This window comes from Macaca fascicularis, chromosome 1 (assembly GCF_037993035.2).
Source record: "Macaca fascicularis isolate 582-1 chromosome 1, T2T-MFA8v1.1".
Taxonomy (NCBI): domain Eukaryota; kingdom Metazoa; phylum Chordata; class Mammalia; order Primates; family Cercopithecidae; genus Macaca; species Macaca fascicularis.
In genome coordinates this window covers 38021368-38043168 of record NC_088375.1, presented here as the reverse complement: position 1 = coordinate 38043168, position 21801 = coordinate 38021368, and the positions used below count along the sequence as shown (strand labels likewise).

At 43.2% G+C, this 21801-nt stretch overlaps 1 long non-coding RNA gene across 3 annotated transcripts in view; it reads right to left on the bottom strand.

Annotated features, from left to right (window-relative positions):
* Positions 1-6897: 6897 nt before the first annotated feature.
* LOC102134495 (uncharacterized) overlaps positions 6898-21801 on the bottom strand; it is a 34610-nt gene continuing 19706 nt past the window's right edge. The window contains exons 2-5 of one of the 3 annotated variants that reach the window (XR_273052.5): positions 20601-20736; positions 17783-17888; positions 12168-12275; positions 6898-11238 (exon numbers count right to left, since the gene is read on the bottom strand). This is a non-coding gene — a long non-coding RNA (uncharacterized lncRNA). Of the gene's footprint in view, positions 11239-12167; positions 12276-16761; positions 16950-17782; positions 17889-20600; positions 20737-21801 lie in introns of those variants that run through there. The other 2 variants (XR_012429237.1, XR_001488924.4) reach the window with 2 other exon arrangements.

Genomic DNA, 21801 nt, shown 5'->3' with positions numbered 1-21801 from the left:
AAGATCCATTGTCTGTAGAGAAAATGAAAGTGTAAACGTCTATACTAGTGAGGAATCATTAAAGCTCCCTTCTGCGGCAGTGCATGTCTTTAACCCTGTGGAACACATGTGCCTGTCTTTAAAAAGTAGATTTGAAATTAACTAGAAAAGTGTAGCAATTGTAAAAGTCAAAAGAAAGAAAGAAAGAAAGAACTTGAGGTACTTCAATTCTGTCATTCTATGTGACATTTTGGAATGTTTATTTCTGCTTAAAATTGTGAAATAGTGAAACGGAATAAACTGCAAGGTGTAATTTTGTTGTTGATAAATATAAATTATAGTTCATACCTGAAACATTTTACTGATTTTGAATATCTTTAAAATAGAAATGTATTTTGCTTTCTTGATTATTAATTATTTTAAAAACTGAAGAATGGATCAAGAAAATAAAATATGACATTTTGGCTAGGCACGGTGACTCATGCCTATAGTCACAGCACTTTGGGAGGCCGAGGCAGGCAGATTGCTTGAGCTCAGGAGGTTGAGAGCAGCCTGGGCAACGAGGCGAAACCCCACCTCTACTAAAAATACAAAAATTAGCCAGGCATGATGGTGTGCCTGTAGTCCCAGCTACTCGGGAGGCTGAGGCAGGAGGATCATTTAAGCCAGGGAAGCAGAGGTTGCAATGAGCCAAGATTGCGCCACTGCACTCCAGCCTGGGTGACAGAGCAAGACCTTGACTCAAAAAAAAAAAAAAAAAAAAAAAAAAAATATATATATATATATATATATATATGCCTTATGATTTAGTAGTTGCCTGAGTTGAACCTTTTGTAAACATTTTGGTTTTATTCATATTTACTTATTAGCTAGTGGACACTTATGTACATAATATACTATTATATCAGGCTGTAACCAAAGGGTCAAAGTTCAAATTGCTAGGGAAATATAAACATTATTGAATAAATATCGTGCCTTTTTCTTTTTTAGTACTATAATTTTTTTTACTGAAATGATTACATCTATAAAGTTCAATAAAAGAAAATTTTCACCTTCTGCCTTTCTATTTTGATCATTATTATTGTTTGTTTCATTTTGGAAGGATTACCAAAACTAACTACATCGTGTAGAGGAGGGGTGTGTTAAAAATGACTGTTCTGGGCATCAAATGTAGTTGGGCATCAAGTGAGTTGGTAATATGAAAACTCTGTGATAGGTTCATGGAGGTTTGTTAATCTACCTTCTCTACTTCGATGTATTTTTTCATAATAAAAAGTTTTTAAAAATTAGAGAGACCAAATGCAAGCTATCGAGTGCTTATATCTGGAGGCACCACAAGGTTGGGATTATAAATGTAGCCAGCAGTGGAATGAAATAGTAAATAGAGACTGGACCTGAGTGAATTCCTGGACAGACATTATTTAATGTGCATGCTTGAGTATAGTGAATGCAAAGGTAGCTACATTCAAAAAAGAATGGAACAGATTCAGAGAGATTCATAATTGTTAATATGAGGTTTGAAATTACAAAAGTAGTTCCAAGATTATTACTATTGTGCATACCCTTGGGATTCTAGAGACCCCAGGATGAAAGAATCTAGAATAGCTATCTAAATTGCTATTTTCCTTTGTGGACTATATCCAAGAAGTTAATTAGGGTAAAGGGAATAGCAATAATTGAGGCCCACCAATAACAGCAGGAACTGAAGAGTTCCAGTGGTAATCTTCCTCTGGAGCCTGCTTTAATTAATTAGATCCTTTATAATCACAGGAGTTATCAGATCCCAGTAAAGTAAAATTCCTGAATGCCTAAAATAAAGAACAAAGGACCAGGGCTGTAGAGTCCAGAGTAAAGGCCAGTGGACACAACAGTGATGATGTCTGTTTCCTTGCTTCCTCTCAGTACAGCCATGCTGTGTGTAGTAATTTCCAAGAATCTGCATTTGTAGGACTGTTTGCTAAATGCAAGGTCTCCTGCTGAGATGTATCGAACTGCAATTTTTTTTTGTTTTTTTTTAATGTTCTGAGAAAATAAGCTATTTGTAAATAGATTTCAATTTAATAGGTTTCTGGGTTGTTTCCTTAGAACCAATTTGTTTTGTTTTGTTTTGTTTTGTTTTGTTTGAGACGGAGTCTCGCTCTGTCTCCAGGCTGGAGTGCAGTGGCATGATCTTGGATCACTGCACTCTCTGCCTCCCGGGTTCAAGCAATTCCCTTGCCTCAGCCTCCGGAGTAGCAGGGACTATAGGAGTGCACCACCATGCCCAGCTAAATTTATTTTATTTTATTTTATTTTAGTAGAGACAGGGTTTTGCCATGTTGGCCAGGATGGTCTCCATCTCCTGACCTCGTGATCCACGTGCCTTGGCCTCCCAACTTGCTGGGATTACAGGGGTGAGCCACCACGCCCGGCCAGAACCAATTTTTTACTGTTATCTTTGTTTACTTCATGGTAAGCTTTTCTCCATATTAGCCCCAAGGGAAGGCTGGTTGAGTAGCCCTTTGACTAAAAGTTTAGGATGATGGTGGGAAAAGAGTAAAATCACACCATAGCCCAACAAACTCCTTGGAATCCAGTAGCACATATTTCTGTTCTAAACAGTAGTTGGCCAGCCCTTTGACTGAGGATCTTGCACGAGCCCTGGCTTCCACCTTATTGGGCTTTGTATCTCTTAATCTCTTCCCTCTCCTTCCTATCTTCCCTGCCAGTTAGCACTCTTATATTGAATCATCGAATTTTAGAGCCTATAGGTGCTTTAGAGTTAATTTAATCCAAACCTCTCATTTAATAGATGAGGAAACAGAAGTCCTGAGAGGTGGGGCAATTTGCCTGAGACATCTCAGCAAGGCTATGACAGAGCTGGACCTAAAAGTGAGGTTTTGCCTCCTAATCTAGGACTCCTGCACAAAGCTGTGCTGTTGCCATGGTTCTGAAAGTAGCGAGTCAGACATATTTGAGGTGCTTATGGATGGATGAATGCGCAGCATCAAACAATAGCTCTGTCGATGAAAAGAAAACCTGGCTGATAATTGAAGCTGCTGAACCACAAGCGGTGAAAGAAGTAAAAGGCTCTGTAGGCTGCTGCCCCACTTGGGGGATTGGGGGAGGGGGCAGGAGGAGTTGAAAGTGGGTGGACAGAGACTTGGGTGAGGCCCTGGCTCCACTGTGTCCCAGATGGATCATGTGGGAAGCCCTTTGGTTGCGTGACACTGTTGTGGGCACCCTGTGGATTTTACATCCCCAAAGCTATAAATGGTTTGCACGAGGGAAAAAAAAAAAGAATTACAGGTCTCCCACAGCCCACAAAAATATGCTCCACCTAAAAAGAAGCCCATAATTTGGCTGCATCCAGCCGGGTTAAACAAAATTGGAGCCAAGGTTGCCCTGGATTGTCCTGAGAGGTGGCCTAGCATTAGCAGGAATGAAAGAAATGTGAAATTGCTCACAATGGACTAGATTTTCTTCATAGGGAAAGCTCTAATAGTTACACAGCAAGACCTTGGCATCAGCCAGGTTAGGTCTACTAGCTACATTAAAATCACTCCAAGCTATTATTTATAATTTCATACCATCTCACATTTGCAAATTGCCTAGTGACTAATTAAGGCAGTTTCTTACAACAATTCTGAGTGTGAGGTTCAGATTTTAACCCTTCTTTTACTAAGACACAAATAAATTGAGACAAATCATATACATCAACCATAAAAATACCTGGACAGTCTATTCATTTTGGCCATGGCCTGAGTTCTGTGAATTGGCCTGCTCTCGGTGACCAAACGTTCCAGTTTGCCTGGGACCAAGGTGTTTCCTGGGATGTGGGACTTACAGTGCTAAAACCCAGACAATACGGGGAAAACTGAGGCAGTTAGTCACCTTAAACCCTGTGCATGGCACTAATACTTGGCAATTTCTATCTGCATATCTTAAATAAATATGGATCCATATATTTTTATCCTAATCTGTCTTATCTTGCTGTGTTTAAGAAGGCAGAACCTGAAACTGGGTTTTTTGCTGCCTTAAAATCCATAGGCTGGGAGTGGTGGTTCACGCCTGTAATCCCAGCATTTTGGGAGGCCGAGGCAGGTGGATCACCTGAGGTCAGGAGTTCGAGACCAGCCTGGCCAACATGGTGAAACCCCTTTTCTACTAAAAATACAAAAATACCCCGGGCTTGGTGGCGTGCGTCTGTAATCCCAGCTACTAAGGAGGCTGAAGCAGGAGAATCTCTTGAACCTGGGAGGCAGAGGTTGCAGTGAGCCAAGATCACACCACTGCACTCCAGGCTGGGCGACAGACCTAGACTCCATCTCAAAAAAAAAATAAAATCCCTTAAAAATAGTATTTACTAGTTGATTGTTTGTTGTTGCTCCATTTGAGGGGATTCAGATGCCTGCCACTGACCTCTGAAATGCTTTTGGTACTGTGTGTCAAAAAAGTGGCTTAAAGAAAAATGCAAGTAAGAGAATATGATTCTATTTTTATATTAAGTAATCCAACCTGGACACCATTCTCTGTCTCCCTAGAATACTTTAGCCAAAAGTCACACTTTATATCTGAGATATCTTCTTTGACAGAAAAATGTTTAAACTTATACAATTCAGATGGCCACCAGTATAGATATAAAGAAACAATTTACCTCTGGCCAAGAAACCCCTTGAGTCAAAATCGTTTCCAACTGGAATCACAGACTACTTATCACTAGCCAAGAGGATATGAAAGGGCCATGCATGCCAACATTGTTATTAGTGGGATGCCATCAACTGGATAAAGCTTTCATTAGCATTACAGGATGAAAAATCCGAAGGGGTCTCAGTGAGGCAGTCACTGGCAAGGCCTAGTGGTGTGAGGCCTCAGGTCAATGGGCAAGCAGGCTCTAAACACACAGCAGGTAACAGCGGAAAAATCAGATTGGGCTTTATCTGCAGAATTCTTCTTAACACATTCATTCCATTGCCCACTGGTGGGAGATAGCGACCTATTTAAAGACGGTTAGAGAAGCAGAGAGAGTGCCAAGAAGCAATGGCACAGATGCAGAACTGGACTGAGGGGCAGGCAGGACAGCTGCCCTAGGGGTCAATTTCTAAAGACCACTTTTAAGAATAAAGTAGATGGCCAGGCATGGTGATTCCCACCTGTAATCCCAGCACTTTGGGGGGCCGAGGCGGGTGGATCACTTGAGGTCAGGAGTTCAAGACCACCCTGACCAACATGGTGAAACCCCGTCTCTACCAATATTACAAAAATTAGCTGGGCATGGTGTTGTGCATCTGTGGTCCCAGCTGCTTAGGAGACTGAGGCAGGAGAACAGCTTGAACCCAGGAGGTGGAGGTTGTAGTGAGCCAAGATCGCGCCACTGCACTCCAGCCGGGCAACAGAGCAAGACTCTGTCTCAAAAAAAAAAAAAAAAAATTAGCTAGGTGTGGTGGCATGAGCCTCACTCCCAGCTACCTGGGACGCTGCACAAGAGAATTGCTTGAACCTGGGAGGTGGAGGTTGCAGTGAGCAGAGATCGCGCCACTGCACTCCAGCCTGGGCAACAGAACGAGACTCTGTCTCAAAAAAAAGAATAAAGTAGAAATACAGTGCCAGCTAAGTCCAACACAAGACTCCACATATAACTGGAAAAAATGCAAACTGGCCTTACTTCAGTGAAGTAGACCATGTCCTTCAGTGAAAATAAGACACCACCATTCTCCACTGTCTCCCCTCACCAGCGCTAAGTCAATTCGAAAGGCACTTAATTCTTAACCCAACTGGGATCCCCATATTTCTTAATCTGCTGTATAGAAAGGCCTAGAGTATTTCTCATGCCAGGTGCATGCTGGCTAAGAGTGCCCTGCCTCTACTTCTGGGTACCAGGTTGTCTTTCGTGAAACTTGTTCTCTGAAGCATTCAGATGGAAACAGTGTGGTATAACTCTGTGGGCCTTGAAAAAGGTGCTTAAAAGTTATGACAGCCTATCTATCATATGCCTAGAGGTGACTAAGGTCCCTCTGCAGCATCTTTTTTCTCTCTTGTGTAATCCCTGCCTCATTAGTCAGCTGCGGCTGTGCACAAGCATCTGTTACCTTGGGGGAAGGGGTAGGTCTTTTTATGATCTGCCAAAGCCGATCAATGATACTTTTAGCTCAAATATATTTATTTATTTATTTTTTGTTTGGTTGGTTGGTTTGAGACAGGATCTTGCTCTGTCACCCAGGCTGGAGTGCAGTGGTGTGATTATGGTTCACTGCGGCCTCACCCTCCCAGGCTCGAGCGATCCTCCCATCTCAGCCTCCCAAGCAGCTGACACTACAAGCGCACACTACCTTACCTGGCTAATTTTTAAAATTTTTTGTAGAGATGGGGGTCTCACTATGTTGCCCAGGCTGGTCTCAAACTCCTGTAGTCAAACAATCCTCCTGCCTTGGTCTCCCAAAGCACTGGGATTACAGGCATGAGCCACTGCAGCCCAGCTGAAAAATCTTTAGGTCTCAGCACAAAGCCCAGGTCACCAGCTCCAAATCTTCCTTCTGTCCTGGTGAGTCTCCCTTTGGGGGTGATATAGAAAAAATAGACTGTTTTTCTCTATAGTCATGCTTACTACAGAGCACTTCTGACGCCAGATGTGTGGGATTTTTTTCCCAACACCAATTCCTCACTTCTCAGAAGACACCCACCAGGTGTCCCACAGGTGAACTCAATTCCGACACTATGTATCTGAAGTTAGCATCTGATCTCACAAGCTAAGGGCACGATTTCATGAGACTGCCCCCTACCCTAGATGTCAACTGCAAGTGATGTCCCCCCAGTTTACCCACAATTTTGCCTGACTTGGCTCCAGATCGGAGGTTCCCAGGACCCTCTCCACAGGTTTGACCATTTGCTATTGCAGCTCGCAGAACTCAGGAGAACAGTTTCCTTACTAGATTACCAGTTTATTACCAAGGGCATATTAAAGAATACAAACAAACAGCCACATGAAGAGACACACAGGGCAAGGTCTGGAAGGGTCTTGAGCGTAGGAAGCTTCTGTCCCCATGAACGAGTTCTGCGACCATCTCAGTGTGTGGGTGCAGTCTGGCTCACCAACCCCAAAGCTCTCCAAACCACATACTTTGGGGATTTGTATGGAGGCTTCGTTAGGTAGGCATTATTAACTCAATCTCTAGCTCCTCTCCCCTCCCTGAAGGACAAAGGATGGGACTAAAAGTTTCCAGTGTCTACTCATGGGGTCCGAGAGGGCAGAGAACAAATATGTATTTCTCTCTCTCTCTCTCTCTCTCTCTCTCTCTCTCTCTCTCTCTCTGTTTTGCTGCTGCTGTTGTTGTTTGTTTAGACAGGGTCTTGCTTTGTCACCGGGCTGGAGTGCAGTGGCACAACCATGGCCCACTACAACCTCGACCTCCAGGGTTCAGTCGATCCTCCCACCTCAGTCTCCCAAGTAGCTGGGACTACAGGTGTGTACCGCCACATCCAGCTAACGTTTGTACTTTTTGTAGAGACAGTTTTTGCTATGTTGCCCAGTCCAGTCATGAACTCCTGGGTTCAAGCAATCCTCCCACCTCAGCCACCCAAAGTGCTGGGTTAGAGGCATGAGCCACTGCGCCCAGCCAAAAAATGTATTTCTTACACATCACAGGAATATTCTTTCCTCAGAGGGACTGGTTCATCCTGACCACAGCAGATCCGAAAGTATTGTCTGAGACCTGGCTTTGACATACTCAGGTGGTTCCATTTCCCTGGAACCTTGGCAGTGCTCTGGTGAACATGTGGCACAGGCAGGAAGCCCCTCGGCATGTAGCTGCCCTGGCTGGGCATGGAGAGTGTGAACAAACCTCAGAGCCAGGCCAGGAGTCCATCGCAGCAGGGACCTGAGTTGGCAAGGACGTTGCTGCAGAGTAAACAAGTTCTGTTGGATTGTGCAGTGCTAGCTTTTGACAGCCCTGATTGACCTGCTTGGGTCATTTGCCTTCCCTGAACTAATGACAATAGTCAGAATGATGGTGTACTCAGATTGGCCAATCTGGGTCAGCATATTTCCCAGTGGAGCCAGAAGACGGATGGGGTACTGTGATTGACAACCTCACCAGGGCCTGAGGGGGTAAGGAGGGATATATTCCTAAAGAAAAGAGGGAGTAAGTCATCAGAATAAAAGGGGAACTGCCGGCCGGAGGTGGTGGCTTATGTCTGTAATCCCAGCACTTTGGGAGGCTGAGGCGGGCGGATTACCTGAGGTCAGGAGTTCGCGACCAGCCTGACCAACATGGAGGAACCTTGCCTCTACTAAAAATACAAAATTAGGCGGGCGTGGTGGCACATGCCTGTAATCCCAGCTACTCGGGAGTCTGAGGCTGGAGAATCACTTGAACCCAGGAGGCAGAAGTTGCAGTGAGCCGAGATCACACCATTGCACTCCAGCCTGAGCAACAAGAGCGAAACTCTGTCTCAAAAAAAATAAAAAATAAAAGGGAAAATACCATTTCTCGGTGAACTATTCTTTCAATGCTTTCTCCTTGCCTGTGCAAGTCCAGTGTTTCTGCAAGATTCCCATTTCTTGCAGCAAGTGGAAGACTGACAAAGGGACGCTATATTTCTTCCTGCTCCAAGTAAAAGATTAACATTATTTTACTACAACCCACTTGGAACATTTCTCTGTTGAACTGTTAGTTGGAATACAACCTAGCTTTTCTTTACAAATATGGTTGAGTTAGAAAATAATATGATGGACTAAAATAGAAAGGAAACCGAATTCCTTTATGCTTCTCAAAATCAGGTGATTAATGAAAAGACATCTGAGGAGAGTATGAGAAGAAAATGGCATCATTCCCACAGCACAGAAAGGGGTCTTCTTCCAGGGGGCCAGGTGCAGTCACTGTTTTATTAATTTTTATAAAATCCCAGAGTAGGGAGGGAAGAGATAAATATAGAAGTACGATTCTTCCTCTCCCTCTCATTCTCCCTCTCCCTCTCCCCCTTTTTCTCCCTCCCCCCTCCTCCCTCCTCGCCTCTTCTTCTCCCTCTCCCTCTCCCCCTCCTCCTCTCCCCCTCTCTCTCAATCCATTTCAGAAATTCAGGAACTGAGGCCAAGGTGGCACCGAGGCGTGTTCTCGGTTGCTATGGATATGTTCAGCATCTGACATTCTTTCTGAGTGGGGCCTGGGAGAGAAGAGACGTCTCTGATGCCTGAGTCATTAAGGGAATGCAGGTCCTTTAGTCTTCCTCAGAGTGCCGTCTGAGAATAGACATGGCTGCATACTCTTCATCCACTTCTGTTTGTCCAGTAGATTCAGGGAAACAGTGCTCGGCCACGTTGTAGGAAATTTGAGTTTGTTTTCATCCTCCCTATGCCCAGGGCCCTCTGCTGTCTTTAGTTTTTGCCAGCAAGGGAAGGAAGAACGTGATCTTAGCCCTTTCTGCATTAGGGTGAATAAGCTCCAGTCACAGCCTAAGAATGTTAACACTGTAAACTGAGCTCTAGATGTGAAAAAGAAAGACCTCACCCCTTTGGGTAGAATTTTAGGTAAAGAAAGAGGGAGGGGAAATATTCTGGGAGCAGAGACAGCCCTTCCCAAGCCTCCCACAATCACACCATGCCTATTCCTAAAAAGCACTGTTAAGAGAATCTTGTCATTTTAGGGCATGTGAACTCCAGAGAAAACAGTAATTTCTATTTTTTTCTCCCTACGTGTTTTCTCTGTTTCCAGAGGAAAAACTAGCCAAACACTAGCCCTGCTCTGCTGGAGAGAGGCTAGCACATTCCAAGAAGCAACAGGGGTGTAACATGGCCTGGATGGCACCCAGCGAGCAAAGGTGGAATCCTGCAGCCTGTGTCTCGGTTGGATCTCTCTCCTCTTCCCCCAGTCCTTGACACAGCACTGGCCTGTCTCACTTTACAACCCTTTCTCTCCCCTAGACTCCAGGATACAGAATTCACTTTCACCAAAAACTCTCACTACCTCCAGCCCCGGTAATGTGCACCTCTGACGCAGGTTTCAGTCGCCCCTCGCGGCCTCCCTTGCTGTCAGTATTCAATCCGTCGCTCATGGCCTCCCAACCTTGAGTTTCCACTGCCAAAAACTTTCGGTCAACAACTTTTGTGTTGTTGTTTGTTTTTTGTTTTGTTTTGTTTTGTTTTTTTTTGCATGAGAGCTAATTCAGTAGAAAAAAAAATAGGAGAAACTGCTATATGCCCACCCCCCCATATCCATAATTATGCAGTTTTTGCTACATGTATTTGATCTATCCTCCCTTTTTTGTTTATTGTTTATTTGCTGAGCTCCTTTCAAGCAAATTCCAGACATCATATTATTTCACCTCTGAATCTCTCAAAATATTTTTTTTTTGAAAACAAAATAAATAAATACCATTATCACATCTAACAAAAGTAACCACAGAGCTTTGGTATTATGGCTACCCAGTCTGTAATTAAGGTTCCCTGATTGTCTCTAAAGTGTCTTCTTATAATTGGTTTGTTTGACTCAGGACCCAAACAAGGTCCCCACATTGCATTTTGGCTATCATTAAGCATCCCTGATTTGTTTCATTTTGAGCTCTACTTTAATTTTTTAAAAGCAATCTGAATAGCACATAGAGGCAGTGTTTGATTAGAATGCTTGGGGGCTGGAGGGTTGTCGTTATTGTTGTTTGTTTTTCGATGAGATGAGACCTGGTAGGCTGGGTGTGGTAGGGGTGAAGAGGGGCATTGAGATACTGGCATCTGAGGAGACAAGTGCCACTGCATCTGTCTTCAGACCAGAGACAAAAATAACAACTCGAGCTAGCACGTAGTCAGTGCTGAATATGCACCAGGCATTGTTCTAAGTGCTTCGTGTGTAATTATCTCATTTTAAAAAGATAACTTCATTGGGAGATTTTCAGGGGCTGGTGAAAGTGCTGCCTTTTTTGGTTGAGGGGAGGTTATCTAAATGGGTCAGAGTTTGTGAGTGTGTCAGGCCAGGGAGCATTAGCTGATGCAAACTACTCTACAGGATGGCTGAAGTGTCTCCTCAACTCCCAAACAGAAGTCACGTCGAGGAAATGTTTTCGCTGTCACCAGGTCTCAGGAGGTGAGCGGAGTCCTGGTGACCTTTGAATCCTTTGCCCTGGACAGATCTATGTCTTCTCTTTCTCGCCTCCACTCTCATCCTGTGTCTTAAGTCGTATGTGCAGAGTCCCAAAATGTCCCATCTCTGGCGGCAGCCTCTGTGATTCATCACCGGTGGTGGCGGCTGAAGGCTGCCGGGAATTACGTAGCCTGGCAAGGTTTTCTTCATGCTCCTGTGAATCAGTGGGGTTATTATTCATCAACTATAATCATTTTGGTTTCTTACCCATGAAGTGGGATCACAGGGGATATTGGAAAGCTTGGAGGGATACGTGTTGTTAAATATTGCATTCTTAAGATACTCTGAGGTCGGACCTCAAAAAAATAAGGAGTAGACAGTGAAGCCAAAACTGCAGCTGAAGGAATCTAGGTAGAGGCACCACGGGAGATGGACCTAAGCACAGGGAAACCTCTGAGCTCCAGGTGAGTCAGAGTGAGGGGCTCACACGGGAACTTAGCTACTGGGACACTGTCAAGATAAAGTCGGGGCAGACCAAGATTGGCTCTGGGAAAGGCTGGGCTGGACACTAGAATTTAGTCCATGAAACCAAAGTAGAGTTGATACAGTCCAAGGTTCGGTACCTGCTCAAATCAGAATCCCAGGTAGAGATATATATATGTATGTATAAAACCTCAGGGTATATCTGTAAACAAGCTGGCAAAATATGTCAGGAAGATAAGGCATAAAATTGGGATGGCACCAGTCAGCATAGACCCATTAAAATTCTTTTCCGTCTGGCCCTTGTTGAAGACCAGAGGACCTGACACTGTTAGCAGGCCTATGTCTACTTTATATATCTATCTATTTATTTATTTATTTATTTATTTAGACAGTCTCGCTCTCTTACCCAGGCTGGAGTGTAGTGGTGTGACCTTGGCTCACTGCAACCTCCACCTCCCAGGTTCAAGTGATTCTCTTGCCTCAGCCTCCCAAGTAGCTGGGATTACAGGAGCCCACCACAATGCCTGGCTAATTTTTGTATTTTTAGTAGAGATGGGGTCTCACCATGTTGGCCAGGCTGTATGTCTACTTTAAAGACATTGCTCTCTGAGCCCAGTGTCTTCCCCATAGGCCTCCCCTGCAGGCCCTTTCCCAGCCTACCTCCTCTTGCTGTCAGTGTCCACAGAGCTGAACATTACTGCATGGCCAGGTGGATGAGTATGAGGGAAGAACTGCTTATCCTGGCCAGTCCCTGGTCATTTTTCTTAACTGAGAAATAAAACAAGGAGCCATTGTTCAGGCAAAATAGTTGGATGTAAGCTTCCACCACTTGTTGTAGCCCTAGTTATTTTATCCATTAAAATCTTTGCGAAAAAAATACATTTTTAAGATCCATAAATGCCAACATCTTCTTTTCTGCCTTAGGGACACAAATCTATATCGAGATCCACAACCAAAATAAGTAGGAATTTAAATTGAATGGGCTTGCACACCTAATGACCCCCCTCAGGGGTAGAAATATTTAATGATAACTTAGTTTGTGGAAAACCCCATCAACCAGGTTCCAAACAGTCTCAGCTGGGAAACCCAAGTCTTTTTGGTTTGGAAATTCTCGATGATAGGTTTTCAAAGCAGCTGATAAAACAGTTAATTATAGTGAGGTGTTTGGCTTCTCTGTAACATACACTTTCAACTGGTCTATGATTGGAGCTTCTTGTCGTGTACTCTGAGCAGGGCCAGCTAATGCTACTGTACTTTTTTTTTTTTCCTTTGGGGGAGAGGCTTCTGAAATTACTACATAAGTAGAACTTCAGATAAAAATGCGACGTCTAGCATGAGAGCATTCAATAGAGCCCCTCCAATCTCTGCTATCGCTTCTCTTTATCTGGTGCATTTCACTTTAGTTATGCTGGCCTTGTACGCGCCTGGCACAAGCTCAGCACAAACCCACTAGACCTTTCCTCTTGCTCAGTAGCTCTCAAATTTTACAGAACACCAGAGCCCTCCAGTGAAGGATTGCTGGGACTTCCAGAGTTTCAGATGGGGCCTGAATATGTGTATTTCCATCAAGTTCCCAGATTATGTTAATGCTGTTTGTCTGGATGGGGAATCACATTTTGAGAACTATCACTCTAGCTGTTCCTTCTGCCTGAAGCTCCTTCTCCATATATCTGCTTGACTCACTCCTTCACCTCTTTCAAGCCTTTCTTACATGTTACCATCTCAATGAAGCCCAGCTTGACCACCATATATTGCCACCTAATATCTCAAACTCCTGGCGCTTTGGATCACCCTACCCTACCGTAGTATTTCTTTTCTATTGCACTCATAACCTTCTAACATTCTGTATAATTTATTTATTATGTTTAGTGACAGTCTCACCCACTAGCACATAAGCTCCTCAACCTTTTAATTTGTCCACTAATGTATCCCTAGCACTTAGAGTAGTGCCTGGCACATAGGAGGTGCTCAATGAATATTTTCTGCATGCATGATTCAATGCTTAATGTTCCTGTAAATTACAAGGGGAAAAATTCTAATTTCTTCACAGGCTTCAAAAGAGACTTTTTTTCCTGCCTGTGTTCCTATTTTCATGCTAACCCCTTTATATAAAATGTCTCCTCTCAATCGCTTCTCCTTAAATCTATTTATTCTTTAAGTCAGATCATTCTCTTTTAATTCCTTTCTTCTTCGATGGTAGCTCAGCTGCTTCTGACCATTCTCATTGGTTTCCTGGGTGTCATTTTTGGATCCCTGGTTATAAAGCCTCCAAGCACAGAGATCATGTTCTGAATAAATGGCCAAATAGTAGGATCTGAATAAATGCATGTTGTGTAATTGAACATTCTTTTCATAGTACTATAAAGAGTGTTTCATAAAAGAATAGCTATTATATTCACAAATAAAAATGGACAATTTGCAAGATCATTTCACATTAAATTTTTTCCATCTTCACAAGAACTCTTTAGGCTAGGTAGGAAAGGTATTAGGTTAATGTTATTTCTGGGGAAAGTAAATTTAGGTTAAATGTAGATAACAGCCACTTCATCAAGATTAAATGACAAAAGTCATGGAAGTTTCTGGCACAAAGCTGGAACTTAAGATATGTTAGTTTTCCTTCTCTAAGATATCTTAGAAAAGCCTTTTAGATAAATGCATACGTATTGTGTGTGTTCCTACAATGTGCGAAGAGCTTATAACAAATCTTCAAGTCTGCGTCTGAATCTGAAGCTACAATTCTGTGAAGTATTGTTTAGTCTCATTTACTAACAAAGTTAACAGATTCAGAAAAGTTAAGTAACTTGCACGAAGTCACCCTAGCAAATGATGGAGCCAGAATTTGAACTCAGCTCCAAAATCATGATTTTCTTACTTCTGTAGTGCACAATGCCTCCTTGATGGCATGGAACTCATGTCTTTTGATTCACAGTCTGAGGCTCTTCTGTGTACAAAAACCACTAATTGTTATGCTAACCCTGTGCTAATCGCCTGAAAAATATTAATACTGATTCTCTTGATTCTGCTACAGGGCAGTGAGTCAATAGCTCGTGCCAGATATTTTTTCTCCTTTGGCTTTTACATACACAGAATCATAAAAAGTTAGAGCTGAAAAGGACATCCGAAGTCATTGGTCCTACTCTTTTGTCTCAAGAATCAGAAAAAATAAGGTCCAAAAAGTATAAATGACTTGCTTAAAATCAAAGCTAGGGACGGGGGAAACCAAGGTATGTTCTGCAATCTGTGCAGACGTTATTTTGCAGAGTGCCTTTGTGGCAGCTTTTGCATCAAGCTGGACATCTGGGTTCGGGGTTGCATATAAAGCTGCTGGGCAATGCTGGTGTTGTCAGGTAGCAATGGAAGCCTGGCCTCTTCCTCCTTTGGTGGCTGCAGCTGCTGCTCCTCCAGTCTCCTGTCGTAATCACTTCATAATGGTGCATTGACCTGTATCTGAATCACAGGACGGTTCCTATGCTTGGAGAAATGATGGATAGAAGCAGCGAAGACACACACTTGATGCAGCACCCAGAAGACAGAGCTCAGAGGGACAGAAGGTAGCAAGGGACAGATCAAACACTGGCTGAGAATCTGACCAGCTCCTGTCTTCAGTAAGAGGCTGATGTACTATTGGTCTGTGTAGGATGTAAGATCGCAGGCATGCTCCTTCCATTCGCTAGAAGTGGACAGGGACATGGAATCCTGTCCATTGTGAACCACGGTGCTTAGGGCATTTCTGTTAACCAGGTTACACAACACTGACTGTGCTAGAGGCTGATATTTGACCTAAACTTTGTAGAGACATTGATACAGAGGTAGTGGGGTATCTCTCAGAGCAAGTCTTGGTGTTAGGAACGGGGCAAATGCCTAATTAGCCAAAAATCTGGCCCTTCTGCCTACTCAGGTTTAGAATCCTGGAAAGACTTCTGGCAAATTCCTTGAATGCTTCTCTAACTGATTGTAACTTTAATATTGAGTGTAATCTTGGGAGCAGTTTTAAAAGTAGTACTGGCTTCACCCCCACCATCTCATCAGCACTTCTGTATAACCTTGATCATGTCAATAAAATGGGGTTTAAAAGCAGCTGCTTCTCTTCACTGTAATATATCAATATTTCAGTTTGGAGCCTTGGGGCTTTTCAGACATCACCAGTGCACAGAGTAGAAGTTCAATAAATAGTATTAAAATAACTTTGAAAACTACTTCCTCATTTGAAATGAAAGCTGATCCAAAGTATGAACTTTTTTTTTTTTCAGACAGGGTCTCACTCAAAGATTAGAGTGCAGTGGCATGATCTTGGCTCACTACAACCTCTGCCTCCTGGGCTCAAGTGATCCTCCTACCTCAGCCTCCCAGGTAGCTGGAACTATAAGTATGTGCAACCATGCCTAGATCATTTTTGTATGTAGAGACGGGATGGGGTTTCACCATGTTGTCCAGGCTGGTCTCAAACTCCTGAGCTCAAGTGATCTGCCTGCCTTGGCCTTCCAAAGTGCTGAACCTTTTTATTTTTTTAATCCTGTGAAAGGAATATAAATGTTGGGACCCCCAAATCACTAAGCCAAAGGGAAAAGCCAAGCTGGGAGCTACTTAGGGCAAACCTGCTTCCCATGCTATTCCTTAAAAAGAGAGTAACTTAGACTTAAAAAAAAGTGAGGTGGGAGGGTCACTTGAGCTCAGGAGGTTGAGGCTGCAGTGAGAAGTACCACTGCACTCCAGCCTGGGCAACAGAGCAAGATCCTGTCTCAAAAAAAAAAAAAAAGTTCATTTCTTGTGCTCACTTATGCAAAACCCTTTGCTCAGTGCTGAGCGTGTAATAGCCATGCATATTTGATGGCTAAATGAATAAATTACAGGCGCAGAGGAAGTAGGCATGATCTATAGCCCTGTTCTTACGGGTGCGTATTCCCTTGCTGTGTTCTCCCTCCCCACCTCAGGAACTCAAACCATTACACACATATTCAATGTACACCCTCTGCCATCCACTCCAGGCCCTGGCACCAGTGAGGGCCACCTGAGTACCTTTTCTGTGTGGATTCACCCAGGGGTAGAACGCTGCCAAATAATTACTTTCCAGGAACCATACGACTCTGTTCTGTTTCTGTAATGCAGCCAGAGTGAGGTGCCAACAAGCTATGTGCAAAGATGGATCTCACTCGTTCATGACACTGTATCAGAAAAATCTACCATCGGGCTGTTTGCCCATTCATTAAATTGCCTGGTGAGCATGGAAGGATGGGGAAAGGATCTGCGCAAGCTGTTTATTCACATGTTTAAGTGAATTTTTATTAAACTTTGAAAGGGAATTGTGATTTTTTTTCTTCCCTGAGTTAAAACCATTTTATGAGCACATACAGGAAAATGATGTGATTATGTGATTTCCTTTTTCTGTTGAATTATTTGTACTGCTATTTATTGTTTGGCTGTCTTCATTAAACAACGATCTTCCTGCAAAATAAAAGCTGGATTTTATTTCAGCATGATTGGAGGAAAGAACACTGACCAAAGAATCAGAGAACCTACCCCTTCAGAGCCATTTGAGGTTTAAACATTGATTTTAACCTTCCCAAGCCAAGGTATCTGTTCTGAAACAGGTGATCTCCATGACTGCCCTACCTACGTCCTTCTGAGACATAGTACTCCTGAATGCTCCTTGAAAAACGGTATGAGTGCAATGTAGCATTTTTCCATATGTTAAGAATGCCACCCTTTGTTTCTTTTTAAATAAACTGCAGAGATTGGTAATGACCATTCTATTATAAGAGAGACCAGAAACCAGGTCAAACACACCTAAGAGAGAAGGCAGGCGGGAAAATGGCGATGGGAAGGGACGGAGGCATTAGACTGCCCCCAAGTGGCGACTTGGGCATGATGCCTTGAAAGCAGTGGGAGGGATGACCCCGCTAGGGTGACTGTAATGAAAAAAGGAAACAATCTGAGAAGAGGTCATACTCATTTCTCATAAAAGCATTTAAATACCATTGAAAAAAACATACAATAATAATATATTTCACGCAAATGATGCTCCGAGTCACTGGCTTCCCTTTTAAGGCCTGCCACTTTATATTCAATTCGCTGCTCCGGTGAACACAATGAAGTGTTTAGACTCCATTAAGAAACCTCAAAGAAAACAAACCTTGGGCCTTTAGAGTTAGCAGGAAAGCTCTTTAAATGCTTCTCACAAGCTGTCATTTGTGCATTCAGAAAACCATTAGGACTTCCTCCTTTGGAAATATGTGTGATTCTTTAGCTTCTCATTTGAAACATTAATATTTTCTTACCGTGACCCTTATCCTCGAGAACAATTTCCTATGCTTCACCAGACAATGCAATCAATTTCTGAGATGCTGAGATGTGAACTGGGTTGGTAACAGTAAAACAGCGTATCTGATGGGAGGAAAACTGGAGTTAGGAGTTGGGAAAGTGGGTAGCATATATATCCTGAACACTTAGAAATGCAGTAGATGCACCAGGGCTTTGGGAGAGCCTGTGGCTGAGAAGGGTGCTTGCCAATTGTGATGAAGATATCAGGAGACCAGATGGATTCACAGTGGAAAACATCTCCTCTTCCCTCCTAACTCTGTCAAGAAATGGGACTTGGACAGACACTGGGAGAGGCATCATGAAGTGGCTGGCAGAATCATGCAAACTCAGGGCAGTTTCTTAGATTTGACCCCCAGTTCTGTCTCTAGTTGCATGGGCTGGGAAGTCAGAGAGTGGTGTCTTCAATAGCCCCGCGAGCAAAATCCCAGGTAATTCCTATCAAATTCCACAATCTGCTATTTAACAAGACTAATAGCCCTCTTTTTACTCAACAAACCTGGTTTGACTAAGTTCATGAATTGGATGTGCCTTCCCAGGTTTTGTTTTGTTTTTTTTTAAAAAAAAAAAAAAGAGAATCGGCTGGGCTTGGTGGCTCATGCCTGTAATCCCGGCACTTTGGGAGGCCAAGGTGGGTGGATCACCTGAGGTCCGGAGTTCAACACCAGCCTGACCAACATGGAGAAACCCCATCTCTACTTAAAAAAATACAAAATTAGCCAGGTGTGGTGGCGCATGCCTGTAATCCCAGCTACTTGGGAGGCTGAGGCAGGGGAATTGCTTGAACCAGGGAGGTGGAGGTTGCAGTGAGCCAAGATTGCACCACTGCACACCAGCCTGGGCAACAGAGCGAGACTCCACCACCCACCCCACCCCCCCCAGAAAAAAAAAAAGAATCAAGACTTTAGGCTTCTGGTGGATATGAGAGTCCAGCAGCTAAACATGGGCAATGAATGGAGAAACTGGTGCTTTGGTTAAACTCTGCCCTCCTGCTATTGCTACATGGCATTTCCTTACAGTACAGAGTCAAAAGGGAATTTCGAGGATTGCTTTGTCTCTTGGCTTGTTAGGAGGGCAGCAAATGCGATCCCACAACTATGTGAGGAGGAGGCTCACTGGTGGGAGTGGTCAGGACTGACAGGAAACCTGAGTTTCCTGCAAATGGACAAAGACATTTGTTAAGTAATATTGAAAAGTAGCTAAGAAATAATATTCCACTTAGTAAGATTGAGGTCACAGTTGCCAACATATTAAGATCAACTATTGTTAATGATTTTGCCTCAATGAAAATGAATTAGAAATCCAGCTCTTTAAGGATAAGCTCTAAATAGGAACTGAGCGATTGGGATTTCGGGTGCCTCATGCTTTAGGCAGCAAAGTCAGTTATTGGGAGAGTGTCGTATCGACTTTGCCTTGAAGCGTTCTGTCTTTGCCTGAATATCAGATCATGGCCTTCTTAGAAAAGTGCTCAGTGACGTTTTATTGATCAGCCTTCAAAAAAGAGCACAGCAGTGTGGAGGAGAGGTAGGGCCAGTCTCCCTCAGTCCTCTGGGCCGGCCGAAGCCCGGACACCTTCACAGGATGATGGAGGCTTTATTCACCTGGGAGAGTCCTTGTGTACCCGACTACAATTCTGAAGATACTCGGTATGATTGCCTGAGACTTCTCCTGGTCAGCTCCTCCCAATATTCTTTTCTCCTCCCTCTCTGACACCCTCCCCTCAACACCTCCCCGCTCTGTCACCCCCATATCACCTGCTGGAACACCTATTTCCTTATCTTATTTGAAAAAATGTATTATATTGTCAAATAAATCAAACTGTGTTCAGCTGGTGTACTGGAGGTTTAGCAGAAAAAGCCCTTTGTCCCCATACAGAAGGCACTTAGAAAAATCTCGCCCATTATCTTCCAGGTAATTTGTCCTTTAAATACTTTTCTTTCATGGAGAAAATTCCAAGTGACAGTAAAAAGAGAAATAGTTCATTTGGAAGACACAATATAACAGTATTTTCTTAGGGTATTAAATAATGATCCTCTAATTGCTGAATTTAAATCACACAAAAATGCTAGACATTAAAGTCACCTTTTAAAAAGAAGCTTTGCACATACCTCATTTTCCCCCAAATAGCCACCTCTATAATTCCTTTGTGTGGTAGAAAAACCTGTCATTTACAAAGTGCTTTTGTATACATTTTCTCACTTGGTCATTATGTGTTAAGGCAGGCTAGAGCACAAATCTTAGCTCACTGTAGCTTCAAATTTGTGGGCTCAAGTGATCCTCCCACCTCAGCCTCCCGAGTAGCTGAGACTACAGGTACACACCACCGTGCCCAGTTAATTTTTTTATTTTTTGTATTTTTTGTAGAGACGAGGTCTCTCTGTGTTGCCCAGGCTGGTCTCAAATGATCCGCCTGCCTTGGCCTCCCACAGTGCTGGGATTGCAGGCGTGAGGCCCTGTGCCCAGCCACTCATTTTCTTTTCTTTTTTTTTTTTTTTAACATGATAATAATGATTTATTAAAGTGAAATGAAAATAATAACATAATTTATTAAAGTTTTAATAAGTGCTACCAGAGCTTTCAATTTCTAGTAAGTGCTACCTGACAGCTATCTGTTTTAGATTTAGAAATTTCCCGTGTAGTGATTGTCACAAGATCTTACCCACTTATCTTTGGTTCACTTTCTATTTTCTCCATGATATTCGCCCCTACCTGGCAATCCCACATCAGGCTCTCCTTTCTTTGAGCTTCTCTGATGCTTGACCACTATTTACCGCTTACCAGAATTTATGTCCAGCCACTCATTTTCTAATGAAGATGATCCGAGAGGTTGGGTGAGTTGGCCAAGGACACTGCAGCTCGGGTTTGCTTGCTCCTAGTTCTGTGCATGTTCACAGTTTCCTGCTGCATTTCATTGCTTAAAACAAAATGGGAAACGGCGTATTACCCTTGGCACTACTTTGTGGCTAAGTTATACTTGGCTTAGCTTTGCACCTAGGCACCCTTTGAAATGTGATTCTGAGCTAGGAAAAAGGCTATTTTAATACATCCAAATGAGGCTTAGTTGAATTTTCCCTCCTATGTGCCTGTGACTAAGAGAACACAATGTCTCGAGTAGTTGTTCCTTTAGTACTCTGGTGTTTGTTTTGCTTTTTATTTTGCTAAAGTCATGAAGTGAGAATTAATTTCCTTTCTAAATACACTGGAAATGTATAGTAACCATTTAGGAAAGCTAGGTTGGTTAAAAAATATTTTAAAAAGATGATAAGTATAGAGAGCTTCGTGTATGTTTTGAGTTAGAGGTAGCTAGTATTCCTCAATACTGGAAAACAAGAGTCTTCCATAGAAAATATCAGAAAAACAAAAAAAAAAATCTTCCTGCTTCTGTCATGGAGGTGAGACTGGGTCAGCGCTGGGGAACTACCACACAAACCACTGCCGTGAACACAAACCCGGGAACTCAGAGACAGAGGATGGCGCTCATCTGCAACAGCAGTCTAATCCTCAAGAAATGCATGGCTAACACGTGAAACCCCATCTCTACTAAAAATACAAAAAAAAAAAAATTAGCCAGGCGTGGTGGCACATGCCTGTAGTCCCAGCTACTTGGGAGGCTGAGGCAGGAGAATGGTGTGAACCCAGGAGGCGGAGCTTGCAGTGAGCCGAGATTGCACCACTGCACTCCAGCCTGGGCAACAGAGCGAGACTCCGTCTCAAAATAAAATAAAATAAAATAACAAACAAACAAACAAAAAACACACCCCACAACAACCGCGGATGTGAAATCACCAAGACATTTGTGTAGCTAGCACTCATTAAAGAGGGCAACAGCAGGTGCAGTGGCTCACACCTGTAATCCTAGCACTTTGGGAGGCCGAGGTGGGCAGATCACCTAAGGTCAGGAGTTCAAGAACAGCCTGGCCAACGTGGTAAAACCCTGCCTCTACTAAAAATAGAAAAATTAGCTGGGTGTGGTGGTGTG